This window comes from Lepidochelys kempii, chromosome 7 (assembly GCF_965140285.1).
Source record: "Lepidochelys kempii isolate rLepKem1 chromosome 7, rLepKem1.hap1, whole genome shotgun sequence".
Classification (NCBI taxonomy): Eukaryota; Metazoa; Chordata; order Testudines; family Cheloniidae; genus Lepidochelys; species Lepidochelys kempii.
Window position 1 is genome coordinate 15,194,796 of NC_136386.1, and position 27,789 is coordinate 15,222,584.

Here is a 27,789-nt window from a genome sequence, read left to right on the forward strand (position 1 = left end):
GAAAGCTGCCAGCTCTACTGTACCATTTATTGGCTTCAGAACGAACAGAGACCACAAAGCCTCCCCCAAACTCACGCTCCATTGCAAAAACACAAGATGAAAAATCTGGCGTCCATTGGTGAAAGGCTAATAAAATAATTCAATGCACCCCCTCATCTTCCAAAATTCTAAACAGGTGAGGAAGCCAATATCATGGTCACACTGAGCAACCTATTCAGCAAACAACCCATAAATAGGGAGAGAGGGGGTTGGCAGTAACCACTAATAAAACTGATTAGCATGGATTGTAAATTTAACTTCTAACTGTACAGTTATTGGATGCCTTATGTACTGTCTTGCAATGTGTAAAGCTTGTTTTGCATTTAATGGGGACTGAATGTTTGATAAGGTAAGAAAAATAGCACAAAATATTGTATTTTAGGAAAAAGAGAATAGTGCACACAATGAGCTGCCTCTCTGTTTGGAGCCCACTATTTTGAACCTTGTGTGAATGTAACAAACATGGAAGCTCCTGATATTGCAACACTTTGTACAAATAGCAGTGTATATTTCAGTTCTTGACCGTATGCAAGATGGTCCCTCCACGACATGGCACAGAGCAGAGCAAAGGAATGGAAAACAGAGAGAATGGAGAAAGGAGGCTTCAATACGTGTTCCCTCTTCCCTGTGGAAGCCCTCTGATTTCTGGGTTGGATCAAAGCAGAAACCAACAAAACTCCTCCAGCTGCCTCCTTTTACCTTCCCAAGTACTTTTCTATGGGAAGGGAGGATTTATACCCATGTACCATAATTTGTAATAGCCAAATTTCCACACAAATATTTGTTTGCCACAAGTGTTTGTGTGATATCTGCCAGCTTGGCCAGCAATTGGGAGCTGGACCAGACACCTCCAGAGCTAAAAGCACAAGCTGCTTCAGTTTGAGCTGAAGAACCATGACTGTAACAATTCATATCCCCTTCAGATCAGGCATAGGGGGGATCCGTAACACACACACCAGTGGGTTCCACTTGCACACTCACTCTGTCAGGGAATAGAAATGATATCATGTGGTTTAGCTGATCAATTACTACTAAGCAACACAGCTCAAATTCCAGACAATCCAGAGCCAAATAATTTTAAAAGATTTTCATTGAATAAAATCCAGTAATGGATGAATTCGAAGAGCTCATGCTTTGTTCATGTGGATATTTTGCAAACAGAAAGAGAAGCCAAGTCACGAAATAAAGTAGTTGCAATTTTTTGTTCAGCTCTGTCCTCTACTCTACACACCTTACAAGTGTCCATAATGTGCTCAGCAAGGGCTAAAAACAGGGATTACAGTAATAAGCTGTAAAACTATAAGCATTAGATGAGTAACTAAGGAGCCATTATGACTTTGACCTATTCAGCATTTCTGAGCCCAAGGCACATTCTTCCGTCCCGTGTGTCAATAAAGTCCAAAAACTTATTCTAAACATTTTTATACATGGAGGGTTGGGATTCCTAGTTGTATTCACATATTTGTGCAAGTTAAACCTAGTGCATATACTGACTGACTCTCTTTTGAGAGATTCCCCCCCCCCCCCCACAGGATGAAAAAAGACTGACAAAATTGTATATTGCAAAGAGAAATATTTTTTACCAGTTAATTGGCATCTTAATCTAAATGCAAAACCATGCATTTGTAACATTTTAACAACAGAGAACACTTGAAATGGCAGAAAATGTCACCAGTAAAATAGGGTTTTGCTGCATTTCAAGTGTAGAAGCAGTTTCGCCATTGGCAGTGTCATTTATCATCATGCACATAGTAACAGAAAGTCAGGCAGCTACAAAAGAGCTGAGCACAGTACATTTAAACCCACAACAGCAGCGTCCGATGATATATCACCTGATGCTCCACTTATACTTGCTTCCCATAAAACAACGGGTCAGATTCAAGGTTTTGGTGTTAAGCTTCAAGGTCCCCCCCCGAAATTAACCCGAGATACTTCAGACAGACCAATCTTCTGTCACAACTAGATTTGGGCAAAAAAATTTGGACAATGCTTTTTTCCATATTCAGGTCGACCATAATAAAAATAAAATCATTTTGGCTGAAAAAAGGAAAAGAAAAAACAGATATTTCTGAAAAAGTTGACATTTTTAAACAAAATGTTTGAATTGGTCAATCTGAAATTACTTTTCATTTAGAATGCTACTTCCATTTTATTTTTAAAAGGGTAAAAAAAAAAATCTCAAACAAAACAATGTTTAATTTTCAGTCAAACAAAACATTTCATTTTACCTGAAACAAAAGGGTTTCGATTTGTATTTTGCCACTAAATTTGAAAAATTTTCATTTCTGGTCAACCTACAATTAACTTCCGCCCCATCCTTTTTTTAATAGCAATTTTTCAGTTCAGTCACCAAACCAAATTATTTGTACAGGTCTAGTCATAATGCACCCCTTCATCAAAGACTAGGTTACTCACAGACTATGCAACTGTGAACCTCAAGGTTGGAGCCTCATGAGAACGAGAAAATGGGCTGTTTTGGCACCAGGGCCTAGGCTCAATAACTCATCTCAAGAGGGTATCAGAATGACCACAAATCTTCCAGCTTTCAGAATGAAGTGTTACATTCATTTCTTTGTCTTTCTTTCCCCAAGCTGCAATTAAAAATAGCAGAGAAAGAGGAAAGAAGAAGGCAACAAGGGAGAGAGAAGAAGCACTTTGGAGGACAGGATGAGCATTCAGAATGATCTTGACAAGCTGGAGAATTGGTCTGTATTCAACAAGACAAGTGCAAAGTCCTTCACTTAGGAAAGAAAAATCAAATGCGCAACTACAAAATGGGGAATAACTTGCTCGGCCGTAGTATTGCTGAAAAGGACCTGGGGGTTAGAATTGGCCACAAATTGAATTTGAATCAATAATGTGATGAAGTTGAGAAAAAGGTGAATATCATTCTGGATATATTAACAGGAGTGTCCTTTGTAAGACACGGGCGGTAACTGTCCCTCTCTACTAGGCACAGGCGAGGCCACAGCTGGCGTGCTGTGTCCAATTCTGGGTGCCCCATTATAAGAAAGATGTGAACAAATTGGAGAGATTCCACAGGAAAACAACAAAAACAATAAAAGGTTTAGAAAACCTGACCTATAAGGAAAGGTAAAAAAAGAATGAGCCTGTTTAGTCCTGAGAAAACAAAACTGGCAACACTCTTCAAATACGTTAAAGGCAGTATAAAGAGGACAGTGATCAATTATCCTCCAGGTCCACTGAAGGTAGGATAAGTAATGGGCTTAATCTGCAGGAAGGAAGATTTAAGTTAGACATTGGGAAACAAGGTTTCTAACTGAAGGATAGTTAAGCTCCTGAATAGACTTCCAGGGAAGGTTGTGGAATCCTTATCACTGGAGGATTTTAAGAACAGGTGAGACAAACACCTGTCAGGGATGGTCTAGCTATACACGGCCTTGCCACAGAACAGGAGACTGGATGACCCATCAAGTTCCCCTCCAGCCCAACATTTCTATTATTCTAAGGGTATGTCTACTCTACAAAATTACGTCGAATTTATAGAAGTCGATTTTTTAGAACGATTTTACACAGTAGATTGTGTGTATCCCCACTAAGCATATTAGTCGGTGGGGTGCATCCACAGTACCAAGGCTAGCATTGACTTTCGGAGCATTGCACTGTGGGTAGCTATCCCACTGTTCCCACAGTCTCCGCCGCCCATTAGGTATTCTGGGTTAAGCTCCCAATGCCTGATGGGGCAAAAACATTGTCGCGGGTGGTTTTGGGTATGTGTCATCAGTTGCCCCTCCCTCCGTGAAAGCAATGGCAGACAATCGTTTTGCGCCTTTTTTCCGTGCGGGCACCATACTGCTTTCAGCAGACGGTGCAATAGGTCTGCAAACCGTCATCATCAAACAACCACTTCTGCTGCCACTCTGCTCTCCTGATGCTATGAATCCACCTCACAGGTCCTCTATATGACCGTCATCATCCACCGTTTCCACTGCCACTCTGCTCTCCAGCTGGTTTCGCAGGGCCGCTTCCACTGCAACTCTGCTCAGCTGCTCTTGTCTCGCCATACCACGGCAAGCATGCAGCCCACTCAGCTGTTGTGTCCTGGCAGCAGACGGTGCAGTAGGTCTGCAAAACTAGTCATCCAACCACCACTTCCCCTGCAACTCTGCTCTCCTGCAGACACCATACCACAGCAAGCTTGGAGACCGCTCAGATCACCGTGGCAGTTTTGAGCATTGTAAACACCTCGCACATCATCATGCAGGATATGCAGAACTAGAACCTGCAAAAGCAGGAGATGAGGTGATGGCAGCACGGTGACAAAGAGTGACGAGGACATGGACACAGACTTCTCTCAAACCATGGGCCCCGGCAATTTGGCCACCCTGGTGGCAATGGGGCAGATTCATGCCATGGAATGCTGATTCTGGGCCCAGGAAACAAGCACAGACTGGTGGGACCGCATAGTGTTGCGGGTCTGGAATGATTCCCAGTGGCTGCGAAACTTTTGCATGTGTAAGGGCACTTTCATGGAACTTTGTGATTTGCTTTCCCCTTCCCTGAAGCGCAAGAATACCAGGATGAGAGCAGCCCTCACAGTTCACAAGCGAGTGGCGATAGCCCTCTGGAAGCTTGCAATGCCAGACACCTACTGGTCAGTCGGGAATCAATTTGGAGTGGGCAAATCGACTGTGAAGGCTGCTGTGATCCAAGTAGCTAATGCAATCACTGAGCTGCTGCTATCAAGGATAGTGACTCTGGGAAATGTGCAGGTCATAGTGGATGGCTCTGCTGCAATGGGATTCCCCAATTGTGGTGGGGTGATAGATGGAACACATATCCCTATCTTGGGACCGGATCACCAAAGCAGCCAGTACGTAAACCGCAAGGGGTACTTTTCAATGGTGCTGCAAGCACTTGTGGATCACAAGGGACGTTTCACCAACATCAACATGGGATGGCTGAGAAAGGTACATGACGCTTGCATCTTCAGGAACTCTGGTCTGTGTGAACAGTTGCAGCAAGGGACTTACTTTCCAGATCAGAAAATAACTGTTGGGGATGTTGAAATGCCAATAGTTATCCTTGGGGACCCAGCCTACCCCTTAATGCCATGGCTCATGAAGCTATACACAGGCACCCTGGACAGTAGTCAGGAGCTGTTCAACTATAGGCTGAGCAAGTGCAGAATGGTGGTAGAGTGTGCATTTGGACGTTTAAAAGCATGCTGGCGCAGTTTACTGACTTGGTTAGGCCTCAGTGAAACCAATATTAATAGCTCACGTTAAGTGATCACTCTTGTTACAGTGCGTATGGTAACACCCATTGTTTCATGTTCTCTATGTATATAAATCTCCCCACTGTATTTTCCACTGAATGCATCCAATGAAGTGAGCTGTAGCTCACGAAAGTTTATGCTCAAATAACTTTGTTAGTCTAAGGTGCCACAAGTACTCCTTTTCTTTTTGTGAATACAGACTAACATGGCTGCTAATCTGAAACATATTATTATTACTGTTTGCTGTGTGCTCCACAATATCTGTGAGTGTAAGAGGGAGACATTTATGGTGGGGTGGGAAGTTGAGGCAAATCGCCTGGCTGCTGATTACATGCAGCCAGACACCAGGGCGGTGAGAAGAGCACAGCAGGGCACGCTGCGCATCAGAGAGGCTTTGAAAACCAGTTTCACGACTGACCAGGCTATAGTGTGACAGTTCTGTTTTTCTCTCCTTGATGTAAACCCGCCCCCTTGATTCATTCTACTTCCCTGTAAGCCAACCGCCCTCCCCTCCCTACTTCAATCACCACTTGCAGAGGCAATAAAGTCACTGTTGTTTCAAATTCATGCATTCTTTATTAATTTGTCACACAAATAGAGGGATAACTGCCACGGTAGCCCAGGAGGTGTGGAGGAGGAGGGAATCACTGGGTGGGGTGGAGGAGGATGGGAGGACAAGGCCACACTGCTCTTCAAAACTTATTGAATGCCAGCCTTCTGTTGCTTGGGCAGTCCTCTGGGGTGGAGTGGTTGGGAGCCTGGAGGGCCCCCACCCCCCCGTGTTCTTGGGCATCTGGGTGAGGAGGCTATGGAACTTGGGGAGGACGACGGTTGGTTACACAGGGGCTTCGGTGGTGGTCTGTGCCTTTCCTGCACCTCAACCATATGCTGGAGCATATCAATTTGATCCTCCAGTAGCCGCAGCATTGCATCCTGCCTCCTCTCATCACGCTGCCACCACCTCTCCTGTTGCTGCCGCCACCTCTCCTCTCATACGTCCCTCCTGTCCTCGCGTTCATTTTGTGCTTTCCTGGACTCTGCCATTGTCTGCCTCCCTGCATTCTGCTGGGCTCTTTCAGTTTGTGTGGAATGCATGAGCTCAGAGAACATTTCATTGTGAGTGTGTTTTTTTCACCTTCTTATCTGTGCTAGCCTCTGGGATGGAGATGCTAGTCACCGCATTGAAACATTTGCAGCTGTGGGAGGAAAAAAAGGGAGATTAAAATTGAAAAAGACACATTGGCCATTTAAAAGGAGGGGCTAATGTTTTTGGGTTAACATGCAGCACAAACCCAAATAACCCCCCCACACACACCCAATTCTCTGGGGCGATCGCCCCGTGTGGCTAATAGCGGGGATGATTTCTTATCAGCCACATGCAAACAGCCCAGCAGGAATGGCCACCTCTGAATGTCCCCTTAATAAAATTCCCCTATTTCAACCAGGTGACCATGAATGATATCACTCTCCTGAGGATAACAGAGAGATAAAGAACGGATGTTGCTTGAATGCCAGCAAACACAGTGACACACACTGCCATGCTTTCTTATGCAATGATTCCAGACTATGTGCTGCTGGCCTGGCGTGGTAAAGTGTCCTACCATGGAAGATGCAATAAGGCTGCTCTCCCCAGAAACCTATTGCAAAGGCTTTGCGAGTCCCTCCAGGACAGCTTCATTGAGATGTCTACGGAGGATTTCCGCTCCATCCCCAGACATGTTAACAGACTTTTCAGTAGCTGTACTGGCCGCGAATGCATTCCAAGTCTTCAGGGCAGATTAATCATTAAACACGCTTGCTTTTAAACCGTGTATTATATTTACAAAGGTACATTTGTTAGCATATAGATATTCAGGCCTGTCTGTAAAGGCTTATACTCTAAGAATTTAGATGTATTCTTATCACTTAGCTAGTTATAAAAGGTATAAAAAAGAATCAAAATCACTGTCTGCTGGTGTAAGGGCCTTCTCTTACTGTGACAGTCTGAGGCCCTGTTCTTAGGCTAAGATCTTTGGCTAAGCAGCAGAGGCAGCCATAAGCTGGGAAGCAACCGGTCACATCCTCACATTCCAAACTAGTCACATTGAAAGAAGGTGCTATTGGGCTGTTAGGAATACACTCCTGTCCTGATCATGCCTATCACCTCCAGAGAAAGGGAAGTGCCTAGAAAATGTAAAAGGAAACTTAGTTTGATAGCATTCTGTCTGGCAAAACCTCACTTATCAATAACTGGGATGTGAAATCCTCATTTCTGTGTTGTTCTATCATTGTAGTCCCCATTTCCCTATTGTTTGTCTGTATAATCTCTGTCTGGTTCTGTGATTGTTCCTGTCTGCTGTATAATTAATTTTGCTGGGTGTAAACTAATTAAGGTGGTAGGATATAATTGGTTAAATAATCATGTTACAATATGTTAGGATTGGTTAGTTAAATTTCAGTAAAACCATTGGTTAAGGTATAGCTAAGCGGAACTCAAGTTTTACGATATAGTCTGCAGTCAATCGGGGGAGGGGGGGTAGGAATGGGAACAGGGAATGGGGGTGGGGAAATTGGAATCATGTTTTGCTAAGGGGGGGGGAATGGGAACAGGGACACAGGTAAGGCTGTGTGCTGTCAGAGCCAGGAAGGGGGGCACTAAGGAAGGAAACTGGAATCATGCTTGCTGGAAGTTCACCCCAGTAAACATCAAATTGTTTGCACCTTTGGACTTTGGGTATTTTTGCTCTCTGCTCATGCGAGAAGGACCAGGGAAATAAGTGGGTGAAGGAATAAGCCCCTAACAACACTCACCAGAGGTGCCTTCTCCGCCTTCAAGGTCCGGGAGCCCAGGTTGGGAGGGTACTGTCTCCAGGGTGATAAATAGTTCCTGGCTGTCAGGGAGAACGGTTTCTCCACTTGCCTGGTATGCGCTACTTCCTCGTCCCCAAAATCCTCATCCGTGTTGCGTGAGACTCTCTTGCAGGAGTCCACGTACAGGTGTGGGGTAGTTGTAGGGGCACCCCCTAAAATTGCATGCAGCTCATCATAGAGGCTGCATGTCTAGGGCTCTAACCCTGAGCGGGCATTTGCCTCTTGGGTTTTTTGGTAGGCTTGCCTGAGCGCCTTAAGTTTCACACAGCACTGCTGCAGGTCCCTGTTATAGCCTCTGTCCTTCATGCCCTTGGAGATTTTTTCAAATATTTTGGCATTTCGTCTTTTGGAACAGAGTTCTGATAGCACAGATTTGTCTCCCCATACAGCGACCAGATCCAATACCTCGCGTTCGGTCCATGCTGGAGCTCTTTTGCAATTCTGGGACTCCATGGTCACCTCTGCTGATGAGATCTGCATGGTCACCTGTGCTGATCAGCTTGCCATGCTGGCCAAACAGGAAATGAAATTCAAAAGTTCACGGGGCTTTTCCTGTCTACCTGGCCAGCGCATCTGAGTTGAGAGTGCTGTCCAGAGCAGTCACAATGGAGCACTGTGGGATAGCTCCCGGAGGCCAATACCATTGAATTGTGTCCATAGAATCATAGAATATCAGGGTTGGAAGGGACCTCAGGAGGTCATCAAGTCCAACCCCCTGCTCAAAGCAGGACCGATCCCCAATTAAATCATCCCAGCCAGGGCTTTGTCAAGCCTGACCTTAAAAACCTCTAAGGAAGGCGATTCCACCACCTCTGTAGGTAACACAGTCCAGTGCTTCACCACCCTCCTAGTGAAAAAGTTTTTCCTAGCATCCAACCTAAACCTCCCTCACTGCAACTTGAGACCGTTACTCCTTGTTCTGTCATCTGCTACCACTGAGAACAGTCTAGATCCATCCTCTTTGGAACCCCCTTTCAGGTAGTTGAAAGCAGCTATCAAATCCCCTCTCATTCTTCTCTTCCACAGACTGAACAATCCCAGTTGCCTCAGCCTTTTCTCATAAGTCATGTGTTCCAGTCCCCTAATCATTTTTGTTGCCCTCCGCTGGACGTTTTCCAATTTTTCCACATCCTTCTTGTACTGTGGGGCCCAAAACTGGACACGGTAACTCTAGATGAGGCCTCACCAATGTCGAATGGACCCAATGTCGAATTAACCCAAATTTGACCAGGCGATGTTGATTTCAGCACTAATCCCCCCATCGGGGAGGAGTACAGAAATCGATTTTAAGAGCCCATTAAGTCGACAAAAATGGCTTCATTGTGTGGACGAGTTCAGGGTTAAATCGATCTAACGCTGCTAAATTCGACTTAAATTCATAGTATAGACCAGGGCTAAGAGCAGTAGGAGAGGAGGGAGGAGAGAGACAAAGAAAATATAATTAAAAGCCATTTAGACCCACTGCCTCCAGAGAAGTAGGGAAGACTTGACAGACCACAGTCTAGTCTGGTCTAGTCTTGTTACTATTATGGTAGCACCTAAGGGCATATTGACACTGCAGCTAAACCTCCCAGCACAGGTAGACAGACTTGTGGTAGCATGCTAAAAAAAGCAGTGTAGACATGTCTTGGAAGCATCCTTTTTCAATGTAATGTGGGGGGAGAGGTATTTTATTCTTGTCTTGTGAGTAATACAGAATTATCTCCCTTTTTTGTTTCCTGTTTACGGCTGAAGTGTTGTTTGAATAACGGTGGTAATAAATCATGGACAAACTTAACTACAACTGAGATATTTCCATCATTTCACCTCGTCCTTCTCTTTTGAGAAGCTTCAGGCTTATCCTGCATATTATTTATTAGATGACAGAATGAGATTTATTTCTGTATAATGCTAATTTCTTAATTCGGTGAGACCACAACCTAAAGAAAGAAATGGGCCAACCCTAAGAGAAATGCATAGGGCCCAGTTTTTCTCTAAGACTCAGAAAATCAAGTCAATTTATGCCAGCATAAAACCAGACACATGAGAAAAATCAAGCCTTTTGTATTGAAAGGGCAGAGGAACTCACAAATCCTAAAAATTATATATCATTTCTAGAAAGGAAGGAATCCTCAAGGACTATAAGAAGAACCAGGACCAAACCTAAGACCAGGAGTCAAATATAATCCACTGTACCCAAGCCCCATGGGACATTTCAAAACTGGACAACCTTACACCACTAGGGTTGCCAACTTTGGTTGGATGAATTCCTGGTGATTTCCTCACACGATACAATCTTTCATTAAAGATTAATCTTTAATTCCTTGAGTCTCCAGGACAATCCTGGAGGGTTGGCAACCCTATGTCACCCCCTGAACCACAAGGATGTTTGGCAGAAATGGGTTCCAATCCAACAGAATTTTAATGCCTCAAATCAAAATGCAGAGGAGATCCTGCAATTACTTGATGCTCTGTGCTTCAACTTTTCTTTGTATTACAATACAAAGTGCAAGTATAATCATGAGACCATGATGAGCTTCCATCTGGCAGGCCAAAAACCCTGCCCTAATCTATCACCATGATGAAGTGAAGAAAAGTAAAGTAAAGTCACACTGAAAATGGCACAAGACCAGGTGACCCTTAATTTAATTGCTACCAAAACTAGAACCCCTGCAGCTTACATTTTTCAGCCCTTTCAGGGTGTTCCACACTATCAAGGAGACATTTCAGGACAAAACTTAAGGGGCCAAGATGAATGGTGTGTATGTTTGTTAAGGACCCTTCTTCAATATACTGTCAGCCCCTAAGCACACTCATGCACTCAGATCACTGAGCTCCCTCTCAGGAATAACTTGCATAGGGGAATCCAAAATGAGCACAAATCAACACAGATGTTCTGCCTATTAGAAGGGGAAGGGAGAATTGGAATGGAAACATCCAGGAGAGCCTAAAACTTCATTTACACATTTTTAAGAAATGGTCTACCCACACATTTATCAAAAGTTTAAGATGCTGACATTTAAACCCAAGTCCAGGCATCAAGTATAATTATTATGTATAGCTCCACAATGGTGTCAGGTTTCTGTAAGGTTTAACATCCAAATTGGCAATACACACTGACAGCAACATTCATCAGCTCTATTCACCCAATCAAACTGGGAGATCATATTTCTTGCAAGCCTATGGAATACATATTTTGCCCAGAAAAATATACTGAATTACATTTTGTTTTGAATAATTAGTTTATTGACATACTTGTACTAAAGAAAAACAGCATTACTAATTTATAGAAAATTATATGTGAAATATAGTCATGGTGGTTCAGGAAAGCACAACAGGAAACAAATTAAGCATAGAAAAATCATTAGAAGGTGCCTAATGACATCCTCAAGAATTATCATTCGGATAGGCTGAAAGGGAAACCTGCCAAAGCCAGGCCGCCTTTATCTCAAATGGTCAATACTGCAGCACTGTATTAGATTAATGCTTTGGATTTTGGAGAGCTGCCAGAAAGTCTGCCTAAATTGCTGTTTGTTAAAGAGAGTCTGATGGAATCCTGAATAAGAAGGAAAAATCAAATTCCACTCGTCCAGTAGGAAGAGAGTGCTTCTAATTTAATTTTCCAAACAGCATCCTCAAGTTCTCACCTGGAGCTCTCCATCAACATCCATAGAGCCATCTCATTGTCCCTCTTTAAATCCATCTTTAGATTTATCTTCTGTGGTTTTGCCCACAAGAAAACTCGCAATGCTTAGGAAGCTGGTGTGCGGTGACCTCTGCTTATTATGCTCACCACTGTTGTTTCCTTGTGTTCCCCCTGCCTATTTGTTATATCCACCTGTGTTTACAGTCTTACACTTCAGTTTTATCTACACGGGAGCTACAGGTGTCAATTCCATCTCAGATAGACATACTCTCACTTGCTTCAATTGATCTAGCAATAATGTTTTTAAAGTTTCTATTATTTATATCTCTGTCAGAGGTTGGGGAGGAAAGGATTAGCAACCACACAAGAAGAGAATTCGAAGTTGGAAGCTTTATAATTGGCTCTAAGGTTGTGGTTCAGATATTAGATAATAATTGTGTTTCAGTAGTAGGATATTTAACTAGCTCTAAGTTATAGCCTCGATTGACACTGGTAGAAGTCTTCAGTGGGTGTTTATAACCACACAGACAGCCACCTTCTCTGAATCTTCTGAAGAGTTTATAAAGATTGATTATTTAAAATATTTAATTATTTAGTTCATTTAATGGTTTATTCTAATCCAACAACTAACAGGTTGATGTGACCTTGGTTCAATATTGATTTGATCATTATACCTCTTTATTCTTATTTTCATTTAATATTAGTAACAGTGGCTTAGCTTTGGGGATAGATTTGACTTTATTTTTGCTTAAGCGTTTTAATAAAGCTTATAAAAAGATAATGAGTTACATTTCTTTCAGTAGGCAACATGAATCTAGAACAATGGTGGGCAACCTGCGGCCCGCGGGCTGCATGTAGCCCATCAGGGTAATCCGCTGGCAGGCCGCGAGACAGTTTATTTACATTGACCGTCCACAGGCATGGCCGCCCACAGCTCCCAGTGGCCACGGTTCACCGTTCCCAGCCAATCAGAGCTGCAGAAAGCGGTGTAATGAGGCAATGAGGCTCCATGCACCCTCCCTCACTTTGACACCTCTGGAGCGAGAGAGGCCACAATCTCTCCCTCAAGTTGTCCTTCCCACTGAATGCCACCCAAGCACCACTCTGCACACAAAAATATCTATGTGGGAGGAATAGCCATACTTATGTAGTGCAAAATTCCACCTAGAGTAAGGGCCCCCAAACAACAGAACGGTCATCTAGCAATGCCTGACTCATAGACAGAGTCATTTCGCAGCAACACTAGGGACATGCCTATAGACCATAGGCATCTGTGGCTTAATAGTAGGAGTTTTTCTGAGAACAGGAGCTGACTTACTGAGCAACTACCACCTCTTGCCCATCTGGGCAAGTTGCCAAGCTTACTGATGCCTATTTCCCTTCCCTGCTGCCAGGTTTGCTTCCTCATGCGCACACACTTCTCTCTCTGCAACCCATTTGTCTCTATTCCCCCCCCCCCCCATTCACTGCAGGCCTCAAGCTCCTGAAGGTCTCAGTTTCTTTTCGATTTACTTTCAATCTCATTTCCCAGCATGCACGTACAGTCAGCATCATTTGAACTTTCCGATTTCTATCCAAAGCAGTTTGAAATTATCTCCCCTTCACAATAGAGTGGGTTAGCTGAAGCAGCCTGATAAGAGAGAGAGAGGCCTTGACCTGAATTCAATTATTGACACAGATAGAGAAGCAATCATCATCTTATTTTAGCAAGACCCTTTATTATGCTTTAGACTAGCTTGCTTATTTTTTTAACTGATCAATAAAGCGACAGGTATTTGGAACAACTATTGCTGTATTTTTCCTGCCAAAGGTCTCTTAGTCATTAACAAAAGTGGTTGATGGGGGAAAGACTCTAAATTTGGTGCTCTGGATAGGTGCCCAGCTGTCAACAAAACCTTGCATGTGTTCCTGAATTCCATAACCTCTCTCTTTTGCTCTGTGTGCTATTGACCACTGTCTTCAATATACTCAAGCAGTGCACAGCTCAGAAGGGAGTGAAAGAAAAGACTTAAAAAAACTACTCATATGCACTTGAATGCACACAACAATGCAGAAAGTCATTAAAAGAAATTGAAAGAAAAATTGCAACAAGGAGGATGGCTAAGTGAAAGTTTCTGTAGCAAAAGCCCATCTTCCAATTACGAGCTTTACTTGGCTATTACCTGCAATATCCAATCAAAATATCTGACTCTGCACAGAAAAAATGTACAAAGTGCCACATGGTCCATGCCAGATAAAACTCACATGGAACAAAAATATATATGTAATTGTGAAGGCTACATGGATAGCATATGCTTTACATATGAGGCATGAGTATATACGGTGACTCTCACATTCACTGTATGAAAGTGGCCCTCCCTTTCACATATTACTGCTCATGAACATATAAACGATGGAGCATTCCATCTACATATATTAAACACATCCTCTCAAAATGTAACTTTGTTTTTGTTTAAAGAATCACTTGTATGAACCACCTCAGTATGTGTGTGTACAACACGAATCCAGAAAGATGGCACCTCTGTCTGCCGGGTCATAAACAATCTATGGCATGCATACACACAGACACTGTGGTGCACATATAAAGCCCAGGCTCTGTAATGCCAAAAATCAAAGAGTTTGATCATTCAAGCTAAAAGAAAAATCACCATTTGTACAGTACAATAGTAACAGGGCTTACATCCTTTGATGATCAGCTACTAATGAATCAGACTCAAAGTCCATTGTCAAAGACTCCCACTGGCCTGCGATCACAAACACTTGACTAACGGTGGCATTCCAGAGAGCAGTGATACACACGTACATTGTGTGCTACATTAATGCCGAGCCATCATTAACAACATAACCACTCCATCTCCAGTGAGCACCCCAACAGTAGGCCAGTAAATTACAGATCTGGCTGTTCTCACTTACACCTGGGGGCAGGGTGGGGGGGTGGTGTTTGTTTTAATAGTTTTGAATTTTATTGAGTTTCACACATAAATTTTGCCAGCTCTCACTGTTTTAAGATGAGTCTTGGCAACATGTGCTTAAAGCTTTAGCTCCTGGAGTCATACCAATATGTAAAAATCTCTGATTTCCTTTAAAAAATAAAAGTAAGTTTTTAGCCTTCAAAGTGGTGGAGAAAAGCTTGGACATGTGACCCTAAGTACTCAAGGCTCAAAAAACAGAAGGCAAAACAGCCCCAAATGTATTATGGCTTAAAAATCATGAGGTTTTTTTTTTTGTTTTGCTTTGTTTTTTTAATCTCATGACTTGGGGGTGGGGAAGTAGGAGGGCTCAATTTATTATTCGTAATGGGTTGGAAATACTGAATCTCCATTACTAACTGCCTGCCTAAGCTTTTCAACATGTGTACAAGCAGAATGAAGAAGAAACAATCCCCTCTGTGATGAAAGTAAGCAGCAGGAAACCCAACCCTCTGATCTGAGGCTTGCCCATTGATCAATCTTGATCATATGGGATTAAATTTTGTCCTCATGTATGCACAGACCTCACACCAACTGTGAGGGGACATCTGAGTGCATATGAAGGAGCAGAAAAGGGTTTTTTTATTTTATTTTTTAAGACAAATATTATAATATCTTTAATGCATTTTTACAAGTATTCTGGCTTTGGTTAGAAGTAGACACAAGAACATCCATTTTAATAATATAACGTATTAATAATTATAAATGACCGTTTAAACCCATAAATGAGGAAAAGTTATTGAAATGAAATAGGAACCTCTTAAATGCATATTAACTTTAAAAATATATATTTATATGAGGCAAACTTGCAATAAAACGTTAACATACTACATTGTACATCACTTATTCAGGATCAGGATAAAATTCAAAGATTCTGGCTAGCTGACTGCGGAGCCCTTTTCCTCTGAGTGCACGAGAAAGGGTGACCAAATTGCTGAATGCCTATTCTCTTTTTGGCGCTTCTCTTATGTCTATATGTGGTGTGAAACCTTTTCCACTACAAGAACAGACCATATTTTACAATAACAGTTCCACAGGAGTCACATTTTTCCCAAAAATGTGCAATATAGAGTCTAGCTGCTAACAATAAAAAATAAATTTGTCATTCTGTTTAAAGTGTGGATCCTTTAATAGAGCATTTAGTAAGCTGGTCTGGGGATCTCTCAGAAACAGGCATTTTGTCATAAGAGGAACCTCTTTAATAATTTCCTCCCAAAACGGTCTAATTCCCAGACACATCACATGTGCAAATATGTTCCCTTTCCCATCCAACAGATGGCTTCCCTAGGAGCAAAAGATCCATCATATTTAACTGAAGTCATATTCTACCTATACAGTAATTTATATTAAAAATATATGAGCAATATAAATTGAAAATGTATATCATCTTTCCCATATAGAGGCCCACTCATCTAGACTAATTTATTCTTCCAAATCCCTCTCCCATCTTTTCATCTGAGTTGTTTTCTTATCAAGATAGTTTTCAACCAAAATTATATAAATCTTAGAAGTTAAACCTCGTTCCAGCTTGCTCCTGGGTCAACTCCTCAAGTGTGGTTAAAGGTCTAAATAAAGCCAGGTCATATCTACATTTCACAATAAAATGTTTGACTTGTAAATATGAAAGTGTGGGATTTTTATATTGTTTATATTATTACATATCTCTGTAATGATTTCAAATCAGGGCTAGGAACAGCAGTTTGAACTGAGTAATCTCAGCTTTTACCACAACAAATAAACACTTTGATATTTCCTAAGGATACATTCATGCTTATTAATGAAAGTGGCTAAGGCAGAGGGCCGCAGAGATAGGAATTTAGAAAATTTGGCCAAAGAGCTTAAGATGATCTGGCTGAATGGGTGACAATTTTTAGTGACCTAAATTTCTTTGTAACCCAAGAATTACTATAAATAATGTGTTCTACTCTTGTTCAAGTTTTACCTAGAGTTTGTTTGTTTGTTTATTGTTAACCCAGTTGATCACATCTTTTAATTGAGATACATAATAATAAACCAAATTAGGTAAAGCTAGTCCACTCCACTTTGCTGGCTTATACAGAACTTTAGAACTAACCCTTAGTCTGTCATGTGTCCACATGAATTTTAACAGTGCACCCTGCCATGGAAATTGGCAAATTGGCATTATTTCTGCGTCACTATCACATTTTCACTCAGACCAGCACATCCAATTTATCTGCTGATATGTCTACATGCAAGTTTTCCTGTTGTCTTTCAAATCAAGCACACTACACACTTCTCTCGTAAAAGATCTACAGGAAAAGGGAAAAAAGCATTGAGAGGCTCACGTCAATGTTTGTTTAATGTGGGTGAGTTGGGTTTGGCATATCACTACGACAGACTCTCAGATCACGTTTTAATTAAAGGGACACACACACCCCTTTAGGCCTCATTCTTTTACACCTTCAAAGTAATAAAATCTGATAGGTAAAGGCATGCAGATTTCATTACTGAAGTGATTTTATAATTCTGCTGCTGCTCTATTTCAAAGGAAAGCTGTCAAGCCCATAGGCCTGGGGTTTTTTTAAACCTCAAAACTACTGTAATTAGAGGGACACTGTTATCCCTGGGTGACTTTTTAAAAAAAAAAAAAAAACTTTGCTTACAACAAATTAAATCTGATAGGAAAAGGCATGCCTATTTCACTCAGACAGGGAATTTTTTCCCCCATAATTCTGCTACTCTTACATGGAAAATCAATCTTAAAATTTCTTTGACCTTCATATTTCTGCAGTCATACCAAACTAGAGCTTCTGTTTATTGAGCAGAGCTTATCCTTACTGCCACATTTCACACACTGCTGAATGTGCACTGGTGCTCAGGATTCTTTTCACCTAGGCCAAAAAGCACTTAAATCAGCCTTATCCCCTTCCCTACATTACGTTCCTCCAACATTGTTCGCAATCAGCTGTCACTGTTGTCCTGTTTCCTCTCCCTGTCACTCAAGTGTCTACGTGGGCAGAGTTGGACAGGTTCTCTCAGGGACCCCTTGTTTGGAATTTATGCTCTAAACCCTGGTCTACACTAGGACTTTAGGTCGAATTTAGCAGCGTTAAATCGATGTAAACCTGCACCCGTCCACACGAAGCCCTTTTTTTCGACTTAAAGGGCTCTTAAAATCGATTTCCTTACTTCACCCCTGACAAGTGGATTAGCGCTTAAATCGGCCTTGCCGGGTCAAATTTGGGGTACTGTGGACACAATTCTACGGTATTGGCCTCCGGAAGCTATCCCAGAGTGCTCCATTGTGACCGCTCTGGACAGCACTCTCAACTCAGATGCACTGGCCAGGTAGACAGGAAAAGAACAGCGAACTTTTGAATCTCATTTCCTGTTTGGCCAGCGTGGCAAGCTGCAGGTGACCATGCAGAGCTCATCAGCAGAGGTGACCATGATGGAGTCCCAGAATCGCAAAAGAGCTCCAGCATGGACTGAACGGGAAGTACGGGATCTGATCGCTATATAGGGAGAGGAATCTGTGCTATCAGAACTCCGCTCCAGTTTTCAAAATGCCAAAACCTTTGTCAAAATCTCCCAGGGCATAAAGGACAGAGGCCATAACAGGGACCCGAAGCAGTGCCGCGTGAAACTGAAGGAGCTGAGGCAAGCCTACCAGAAAGGTGAACGGCCGCTCCGGGTCAGAGCCCCAAACATGCTGCTTCTATGATGAGCTGCATGCCATTTTAGGGGTTCACTCACCACTGTTAGCCACGCGGTGGGGGGAGGCAAAATGCAACCTTGTAACAAAAGCACATGTGCTATGTGTGTAATGTTAACAGCAAGGATTACCCTGAAAGAGTGTAGCCACTGTTTTATAAAATGTGTCTTTTTTAAATACCGCTGTCCCTTTTTTTTCCTCCACCAGCTGCATGTGTTTCAATGATCACAGGATCTTCTCCTTCCCAGAGGCTAGTGAAGATTAGAAAGAAAAAAAAAACAAACACTCGTGATGAAATGTTCTCTGAGCTCATACTGTCCTCCCACACTCAGAGCACAGACGAATGCATGGAGGCAAATAATGTCAGAGTGCAGGAAAGTACAAAATGACTGGGAGGAGAGGTGGCAGGCTGAAGATAGGGCTGAAGCTCAAATGTGGTGGCAGCGTGATGAGACGAGGCAGGATTCAATGCTGAGGCTGCTGGAGGATCAAACCAATATGCTCCAGTGTATGGTTGAGCTGCAGCAAAGGCAGCTGGAGCACAGACTGCCGCTAAAGCCCCTGTGTAACCAGTCACCCTCCTCCCCAAGTTCCATAGACTCCTCACCCGGACGCCCAAGAACGCGGTGGGGGGGCCTCTGGCCAACCAGCCACTCCACCACAGAGGATTGCCCAAAAACCAGAAGGCTGGCATTCAATAAATTTTAAAGTTGTAAACTTTTAAAGTGCTGTGCTTAAAGTGCTGTGTGGCATTTTCCTTCCCTCCTCCACCACCCCTCCTGGGCTACCCTAGTATTTATCCCCCTATTTGTGTGATGAATGAATAAAGAATGCAACAATGACTTTATTGCCTCTGCAAGCAGTGATCAAAGGGAGGAGGGGAGGGTGGTTAGCTTACAGGGAAGTAGAGTGAACCAAGGGGCGAGGGGTTTCATCAAGGAGAAACAAACAGAACTTTCACACCATAGCCTGGCCAGTCATGAAACTAGTTTTCAAAGCTTCTCTGATGCGTACCGCGCCCTCTTGTGCTCTTCTAACCGCCATGGTGTCTGGCTGCACGTAACCAGCAGCCAGGTGATTTGCCTCAACCTCCCACCCCACCATAAACGTCTCCCCCTTACTCTCACAAATATTGTGGAGCGCACAGCAAGCAGTAATAACAGAGGGGATATTGGTTTCGCTGAGGTCTAAGCGAGTCAGTAAACTGCACCAGCGCGCCTTTAAACGTCCAAATGCACATTCTACCACCATTCTGCACTTGCTCAGCCTGTAGTTGAACAGCTCCTGACTACTGTCCAGGCTGCCTGTGTACGGCTTCATGAGCCATGGCATTAAGGGGTAGGCTGGGTCCCCAAGGATAACTATAGACAGTTCAACATCCCCAACAGTTATTTTCTGGTCTGGGAATAAAGTCCCTTCCTGCAGCTTTTGAAACAGAGCAGAGTTCCTGAAGATGCGAGCGTCATGAACCTTTCCCGGCCATCCCATGTTGATGTTGGTGAAACGTCCCTCGTGATCCACCAGAGCTTGCAGCACTATTGAAAAGTACCCCTTGCGGTTTATGTACTCGCTGGCTTGGTGCTCCAGTGCCAAGATAGGGATATGGGTTCCATCTATGGCCCCACCACAGTTAGGGAATCCCATTGCAGCAAAGCCATCCACTATGACCTGCACATTTCCCAGGGTCACTATCCTTGACATCAGCAGATCTTTGATTGCATGGGCTACAAAGGGGGTGGCTTTACATCAAGGAGTATTTCAGGCAGAACTTCACGGAGGGTTCCAATAAGAAATGGTGCACCTAAATTATTGTTCTTATTGGAACAAGGAGATTAGTCTGGCCTCTGATTGATACATGGCTAGATTTACCTCGCTGCACCTTCTCTGTGAGTGACTGCAGTGTGACCTAGAGGAATGAGTCCCCTAGACGGGGGGTGGGGGGAGAAAATGAGTACAAAACAAATCTGGTCTATTTCTTGTTTTGATCCACTCCATCTATCTTTTACATCTTTGGCTGGCAGCAGACTGTGCAGAAGGACTGCAAGCCATCCGCATCTCATGGCTGCTTGCCAGAAGGTGGTACAATAGGACTGCTAGCAATCCATATCGCCTGCCTGCTCACCATAAGATGGTTCAATAGGACTGACTGCAGGACTAAAGAGAATGACCTGGTCAAGTCACTTCTAATCTAGTCCCTGAACCCACGTGTGGCCAGGAGCACCTCGGACATGACGATGACGGCTACGAGTCCTATTGTACCGTCTGCTGCCACAAGGCAAGGAGTTGCTGCTGCTGTGTAGCAATGCAGTACCACGTCTGCCAGCACCCAGGAGACATACAGTGACGGTTACCTGAGTGGGCTCCATGCTTGCCGTGGTATGGCGTCTGCACAGGTAACTCAAGAAAAAAGGCGCAAAACAATTGTCTGCTGCTGCTTTCACGGAGGGAGGGAACTGGGGCCTGATGATATGTACCCAGAACCACCCGCAACAATGTTTTAGCCCCATCAGGCATTGGGATCTCAACCCAGAATTCCAATGGGCAGCGGAGACTGAGGGAACTGTGGGATAGCTACCCACAGTGCAACACTCCGGAAGTCGATGCTTGCCTCGGTACTGTGGAAACACTCCGCCGAGTTAATGCACTTAGAGCATTTTCTGTGGGGACACACACACTCGAATATATAAAAACAATTTCTAAAAAACTGACTTCTATAAATTCGACCTAATTTCATAGTGTAGACATACCCTAAGTATGTCCACCAGAACTCAGTCAGATTCTATTCCCTCTTCTGCCTCAGACCTTGATCTTGTCTGTAATCTTCCCAAGTTCTGTGGGTGGGTGGAAGCAGTTAAAGTGAACACCCACAGTCTTGGTAAGAGTTGGGTACTGACAAGCAACAGGTCTGGTAGATTCTGCAGTGGGAGACTCATTGGTTAGGAGAGGCAGGGAGAAGCCCTACTGGATGATGCCAGAGGATGGGGAGGAATTGAAGCTAACATGTATTCACAGGGAAGGGAAAATCTGTCCAGTGGCTAAAGCGCCTCTTGAGATTCAGGGAATGTTTCGGTGGAAGCGGGTTGGTGTGGTCAGGATGTTGCCCCATCCTGTGGTTATTGCAACAGATTGGAGCTCTTTTCCTTTGGTGAAGGGGATAAACGCCTGGAGAACCAAAAGGCCAGAGAGGGAAGGACTGGAGTAGGTTAGGCAACAAGAAAGAAGTCAGGAAGTCAAAGGGGGGGGGGCGGCTAGAAAAGGAACAAATAGAATGGATTAGAGGAGAGACCTGGGTGGTATGGTAGATGTGGAACTTAAAATGCGGGGGGAGTAGTCTGATGCTGCAAAAGGTTGGCCATGGTGTGAAGACACTGACATGTGGGGGTTACCCATAAAAGGTACATTCTGATGGAGGGGGCAGAAAGAGAAGACTCCAACAGAGATTTTAGAGAGCTCATTTAAAGAAACTTTGCTTGTGGGAGGGCATATCAGCCCGCAGAGAAGAGATCATTGATTAAGACTGGGGAGGAGCAGTAAAACTCTATTTTAAGCAAAGGTTAATTTTCCAGTAATATTTGAGATTGAACAGCAGACTGGCGTCTTCATCCCCAAGTGCTTGTTGCAGCGTACTGGCTGGCATTTCATGTTCTCAAAAATGGTAGGCATGGAAAACATTGCAGTATTTAGATTATTATTATTTCAGACCTTTTCACTCATTCTGTAACACGCTAATACTTAGGCTATGTCTACAGGGCATATGTATGTCAGCAGCATGTAGGGTATGTGTAGCTACATACTGCAATGAAGAGCAGGCTGCATCCACACTGCAGCGTCTAGTTGCACCTGTCAATGAAAGGCTCTGGCAAGGTGGAGGCAGGGGGAAAAGGCTCCAGTAGTTCTCCCTTGATGGAGCCTTTCCCCACTGCCTCCCCCTTGACAGAGCCTTTTGCTGCTGCTGCTGCTAGGTAAAGGCACTGCTGGGGCATGTAGACATCCATGTAGGGTATATACCTGGATACATACCCACAGGTTTCATGAGTCTTTACTCTACTCACCAAAGCAGTGCCTCACCACCTACACTGATATTCATACCCGTGCTACTGGGGCTAGCCACGTACGTACTCTGCGTGCTGCCCTAAGCAGCATGCAGTGTAGATATACCTTTAGGATCACATTCTGTCCTTGAGCCACAGCAGGACAGACTCCCACAGATTTCAAATGAGACTTGTATATGGCCCTTAGTAATTATTGATAGCAAGGGCCTAAATGAGAAAAAAGTACTGCACTGGGTTTGCCACCGGCTTTCACTCTATTCTGACTCTGGATTGTGAAATTTAGTAAGAACCCAGTAAAAAGAATGAGAGTATTCACGCAGCCTCCTAAAAACGTAGCAGCAAGCGTTTATTTTCCATTGTGTCTGCAGTTTACACAAACGGTAAGTTTGAAAAGGATCATATTGAGACTCCCCAGAGGGAATTTTGTATTTTGAAGTCTGAACTGCTGTAATAAATAATTCAATGTAATTGACAGGAATCACATAAAAATCAGTGAAGTCATCTTAAGTTGTTAGTTTTGTATTGGAAGGAAAAATTCCTCTCAATTTGACACAATCAATGCAAAAGTCACCATGAGTCTAAAACAAAGAAAAAGTCAGATGAATATGAGCAGCCGATTGCCTGGGATCAGTGAACTATGAAACTAAGCATTTAAATGCTTACAACTATCATGGGTTTTGATTTTAACTCATTTGCATTGTCTACGGTATGCTAAAAGTTGACTAGAGTTACTCTGTAAAAATGAGGAACCAAGAAGCTTGAATACCAGTTACAAAAACTAGATTAAAAAAAAGTATCTAGTGATTATAGACTTTCATGTACATAAAAGGTTGTTACAAGGAGGAGGAAGAAAAACTGTTCTCGTTAACCTCTGAGACTGGGACAAAAAGCAATGTGCTTAAATTGCAGCAAGAGAAGTTAACACAATTGCTGTGGTCAGGAGTTCGAACTCCGCTACCCTGCACCCAGGTATTCCCTCCCCCTTTAAAAGGACGAGGAATTTTTGAAATTCCACTTCCTGTTTGATCCGCATGAACTGCTCACATTGCATCTTTCCAGCTGACCATGGTGGCTCCAGGCACTAAATGCTCTCCTGCTTGGAGCACACCGTAGTTGTATCTGCTGGCTCTGTGGGGAGAGAAGGCTGTGCAGTCTCAGCTCCACTCCAGTCATAGGAACGTTGATATGTACTGAAAGATTTCTCATGGTATGTTGGATAAGGGCTATGAACAAGACATGCAGCAGTGCCATGAGAGGATCAAGGAGCTGAGGCAGGCACACCAGAAGGCAAGGGAATCAAACTCGCTGCGCCAAAGACCTGCCGCTTCTATAAGGAGATGGACACCATCCTCAGTGGTGACCCCACCTCCACTGCCAAGAGCCCCGTGGATGCTTTGGGGGGATTGGGGGGAGGCTGGAGACAGCGGTCAGAGGATTCAACCCCAAGAACGAAGTGATGGACAAAGAAATGGAATTGGAGGATGAGATGGGGCAGGCAACAGGGTCATCCAGTACTGTGTGAGTCAGGACCTCTTCTCGATCTTGGAGGGTTCAAGCCAGGCCCAGCACTCCAGCTCTGGCGCACATGGTGCGGGAGAGAGGGGAGCTCTGGTAAATGCTCATTTTGAATTGATACTGCTTGGTGACATGAGGTAAAGCTGTCTTTGCTTTTTTATATACTAGAAGTGGATTAAGGGATAGAAATGTGCAAGACTAGCTGTGTTTGTGTCTGCTTCACATTCCCCTGTGTAGCTAAGCAATGTGGAGGAACAACAGTGTGTTAACGCACACCAAGATTTCACAGTAATCCTCCAGAGAGATTTCAAGGAACCTTTCTTGGAGGTACTCGCCAATCCTCTGCCAAAGATTCCGTGGCATAGCTACTTTGTTCCTTCCCCCGCTGTAGGAAACTTTCCCACACCAATCAGCAATCATTTGTGCAGGGACCAAAATGGCACACAGGTGAGCAGCATAGAGACCCAGTCTGAAGCCACATGCATGCAGGAGATGCACCCTTGCATCCTTGCTTACCCTCAGGCATGAAATACTGGCTTCAGTGACACCCGCCTGTGGAAAACGGTGAAGGAATTTACAATATTGTCCCTTGTTGCTTACACTGATCTCCTTAAAAAAACCACCTAGACCCTTTGCCCCATCTTGAACATCCCCCCACAGGCCGATCTCAGCATGTTTAGGGTATTCGCCAAGCTGTGTGCTTGCCAAGGGACAGTGAGAAAAAGGTGTATTTCACGATTATGATTCAATGCTGTGAGTGCACTAACAGTCGTGCCTCTGTTTATTGTTTAGTGTGCTTCTGCAGATGTGCCTTTGAGGGGAACCCCAACACACCAACAGAGCACCTTCTCCAGATAAAAAGAAAAGGAGTACTAGTGGCACCTTAGAGACGAACCAATTTATTTGAGCATAAGCTTTTGTGAGCTACAGCTCACTTCATCGGATGCATTCAGTGGAAAAGACAGTGAGGAGGTTTATATACACACAGAACATGAAAAATGGGCGTTATCATACACACAGTAAGGAGAGTGATCACTTAAGATGAGCTATTACCAGCTGGAGACCGGGGGTGGGGGGGGAGGAAGAAAACCTTTTGTAGTGATAATCAAGGTGGGCCATTTCCAGCAGTTAACAGGAACCTCTGAGGAACAGTAGGGGGTGGGGAAAATAAACATGGGGAAATAGTTTTACTTTGTGTAATGACACATCCATTCCCAGTCTCTATTCAAGCCTAAGTTAATTGTATCCAGTTTGCAAATTAATTCCAATTCAGCAGTCTCTCCTTGGAGTCTGTTATCCTCCAGATAAGGAAGCAACCCAGGAGGAGCAAGGAGGCTGTGTTTCGGAGGTGCGCCAATCCTCTGATGCCACAGAGCAAGAACACAGGGTGCGGAGAGAGACAATTAATGAAAAATTAAAAGCTAGGTGTTTTGATTATTATCTACCCACAGTAGCATATCAGCTGCAAACCCAAGTGAGAGCTACAACCGTGTAAATGACCACTACCTCCTACAACAAATTTGTTGTTTTTAAAGACGGAAACACACAATAAACCTTCATTAACTCAGAGTTAAAGTCGCCTGGTGATAGCTCCTACCCCTCCAGAACAAGTTCAGCCAAAACTCAAAATTCTGAAAACCAAGAAAGATAGAGTTAAGACCAATGTCCACGCAACCTTAGCACCCCACCCCTCCCGAGCTGGCAATAGCCACTGGGAATTAGCTGCATGTACACTAGGGGCATTCACTGTGTTAGGTAGAGCTGTATTGAATGATGAAGAAATAAACTGGAGCAGCTTGGAAGTCTGCTGGGATTTTTTTTTTTGCTATTTATATGTAAGGAGTTTGGGATTCACAGAAACAGTTTGCCACATTAGCAGCATTTGGACCTCATTATAACAGTAGACTAGGAGATGGAGTGCAGGCCCATGTGCAAATTTCACTGACGACACTCCAGGTCTGTACTTGCACCAGTTTGCACTTATTTGACTTCATCTGATCCTATTTGCAATATTTTTCAACTTGAAAAAATTGGATAATCTAACCCAGGAACATAAACATCCTTTTATCTCCAGCATCCCCAGAGATCACAGGCAGTTCGATGTCCTTGGGGAAATATCAGTACTTAATGATTCACCATTCCTAGGGCACGAAGCTGCTTAATTAACAAAAGGCAATGCTTTACTGAAGCTTTTCTTCTTTCAAGTTAATGGCGCACAATATTACATAGAGTGTTTTGCATTCTGGAGCTGCAGCCCAAGTGTGCACTGTACATTATGAATCGCTTGCAATCTACATAAAGAAAGCCATTCAGCTGATAAGAACGCACTCATTCCATCCTTTACAGTTTGTTGCTATTGTAAGCTCGCTTATTCTCACACTAAACATTCACCCATTTACCATGCTTCTGCTGTTTTGAATAGCTGCATTTCCTTCTTTTAGTAGTGTTAATGGCCTTGAGTTAAAAAAATATGTGCATAATAAACACATCTAGCACAGTGCATATCTTGTCCCACAGCTTAGGTCCTAGACTGGATAGTCTAATTGGTTGGTAGTGCAGAAACACACACTCAGTAGTACCACCTTTCTGCTTCTGAAACAAATAAAATACTGGAACACATGAAGCATTTTAAAGGAAGCATTTAACAGAATTAAGTTAACTGAAGGTCACAAGCTTTTTTTAATTATTATTATTATTTTTAAGAATTTCCCATGTCTATTATCATAGGGGAAGATACGATCACTTTGTTAGAGCTTCTGGAATAAGCATAGACTAGGCAAAGGTTGGAAGGTCAAAATGGAGATCTGAGGCTTATAGTTCTCATATTCATAGAAGAAGTGCATACAAAGAATATTTAAGAAAGCAGTGGCCAAAAGGAATTTTTGCATCAGACGCATGACTGGAAATTAATACAGATCTGAAAAGAAAAATTAGAAGGTTTTCAGTTGATGTTGACTGGTCAGAGATCAGATTGTTAGTGGTAAGGCAACTGAGATAAATAGAACTGATTGTCCTATAAGAACAAAGCTGAACTGTCCAAGTATATGAGCAGGAGTGAAGTGAGAGGGTGGAGGGTACTATAGTTTCTTAAAGGGCTTCATTCTCTTAAAACTATGTCCTGGCTTCTACACCAGAGAAGAGACCACAACAAAGCTAGGAAGTCACAGAAAATTGCTTTTCCAAGGCTTGGACAGCATACAACAGTTTCCACCCTGTAAAATCCCAGGCCTATACTTTGAGAAGCATTCTAATCAAAGTGGGGATTAAACTGGATTCATTATACCGAGAACATTAAGTAATGTATCATAATGTGGATACAAAAAGGCTCTCTCAAGTAGTTACCAAGGCTGCAAAGAGATCATCTATTCCCATGAGGGCTGAGTGACCTTGAGTCATAGCTTACAGATAGGAGGCCCTACCTAGAGGTCTTGGATGTTTAAGAAAACATGGCTGTACTGGTTGTTCAGAAGAGGGGCCTTTAAGGAACCAGAGCATTGGGGCACAGGTGCTTTTTATTGTCAGAAAGTTGCAGATACTACTGTCCCACAACAATGTCATTAGGCGCTCCAATGTTGACACGGGTTGCTGTGGTAGTTTTTAAGCGATGGAGTTTACTATTGTGAGACCTACCTCATGTAGGCTGATGTTTTGATCTGCTTTGTAGCCTGACCAATAGACAGTGTATTCTTTTTCTCTAAGCACTCCACTGTCCCGTAGTCCAGTCTTGAATAAGGCAGTAATATCTATTTGATACCTGAATAGCTCTTTTGCTACCAACCCAGTTCTTCTGCGGGCTCAATTTTCCTTCAATTCAAGTAGCGTGC

The 27,789-nt window shown here is 43.3% G+C and overlaps 2 protein-coding genes across 2 annotated transcripts in view; one reads left to right on the forward strand and one right to left on the reverse strand.

Moving 5' to 3' along the window:
- The window catches only part of LRRN1 (leucine rich repeat neuronal 1), a 58,338-nt gene extending 52,497 nt beyond the window's left edge, over positions 1-5,841 (forward strand). Inside the window, exon 4 of the transcript XR_013636027.1 lies at positions 2,631-5,841. The gene's annotated coding sequence lies outside the window, so the exon portion shown is untranslated. The remainder of the gene's footprint in view (positions 1-2,630) is intronic.
- SUMF1 (sulfatase modifying factor 1) overlaps positions 1-27,789 on the reverse strand; it is a 328,295-nt gene that overhangs the window by 2,479 nt on the left and 298,027 nt on the right. The gene's annotated exons all lie outside the window — the stretch shown is intronic.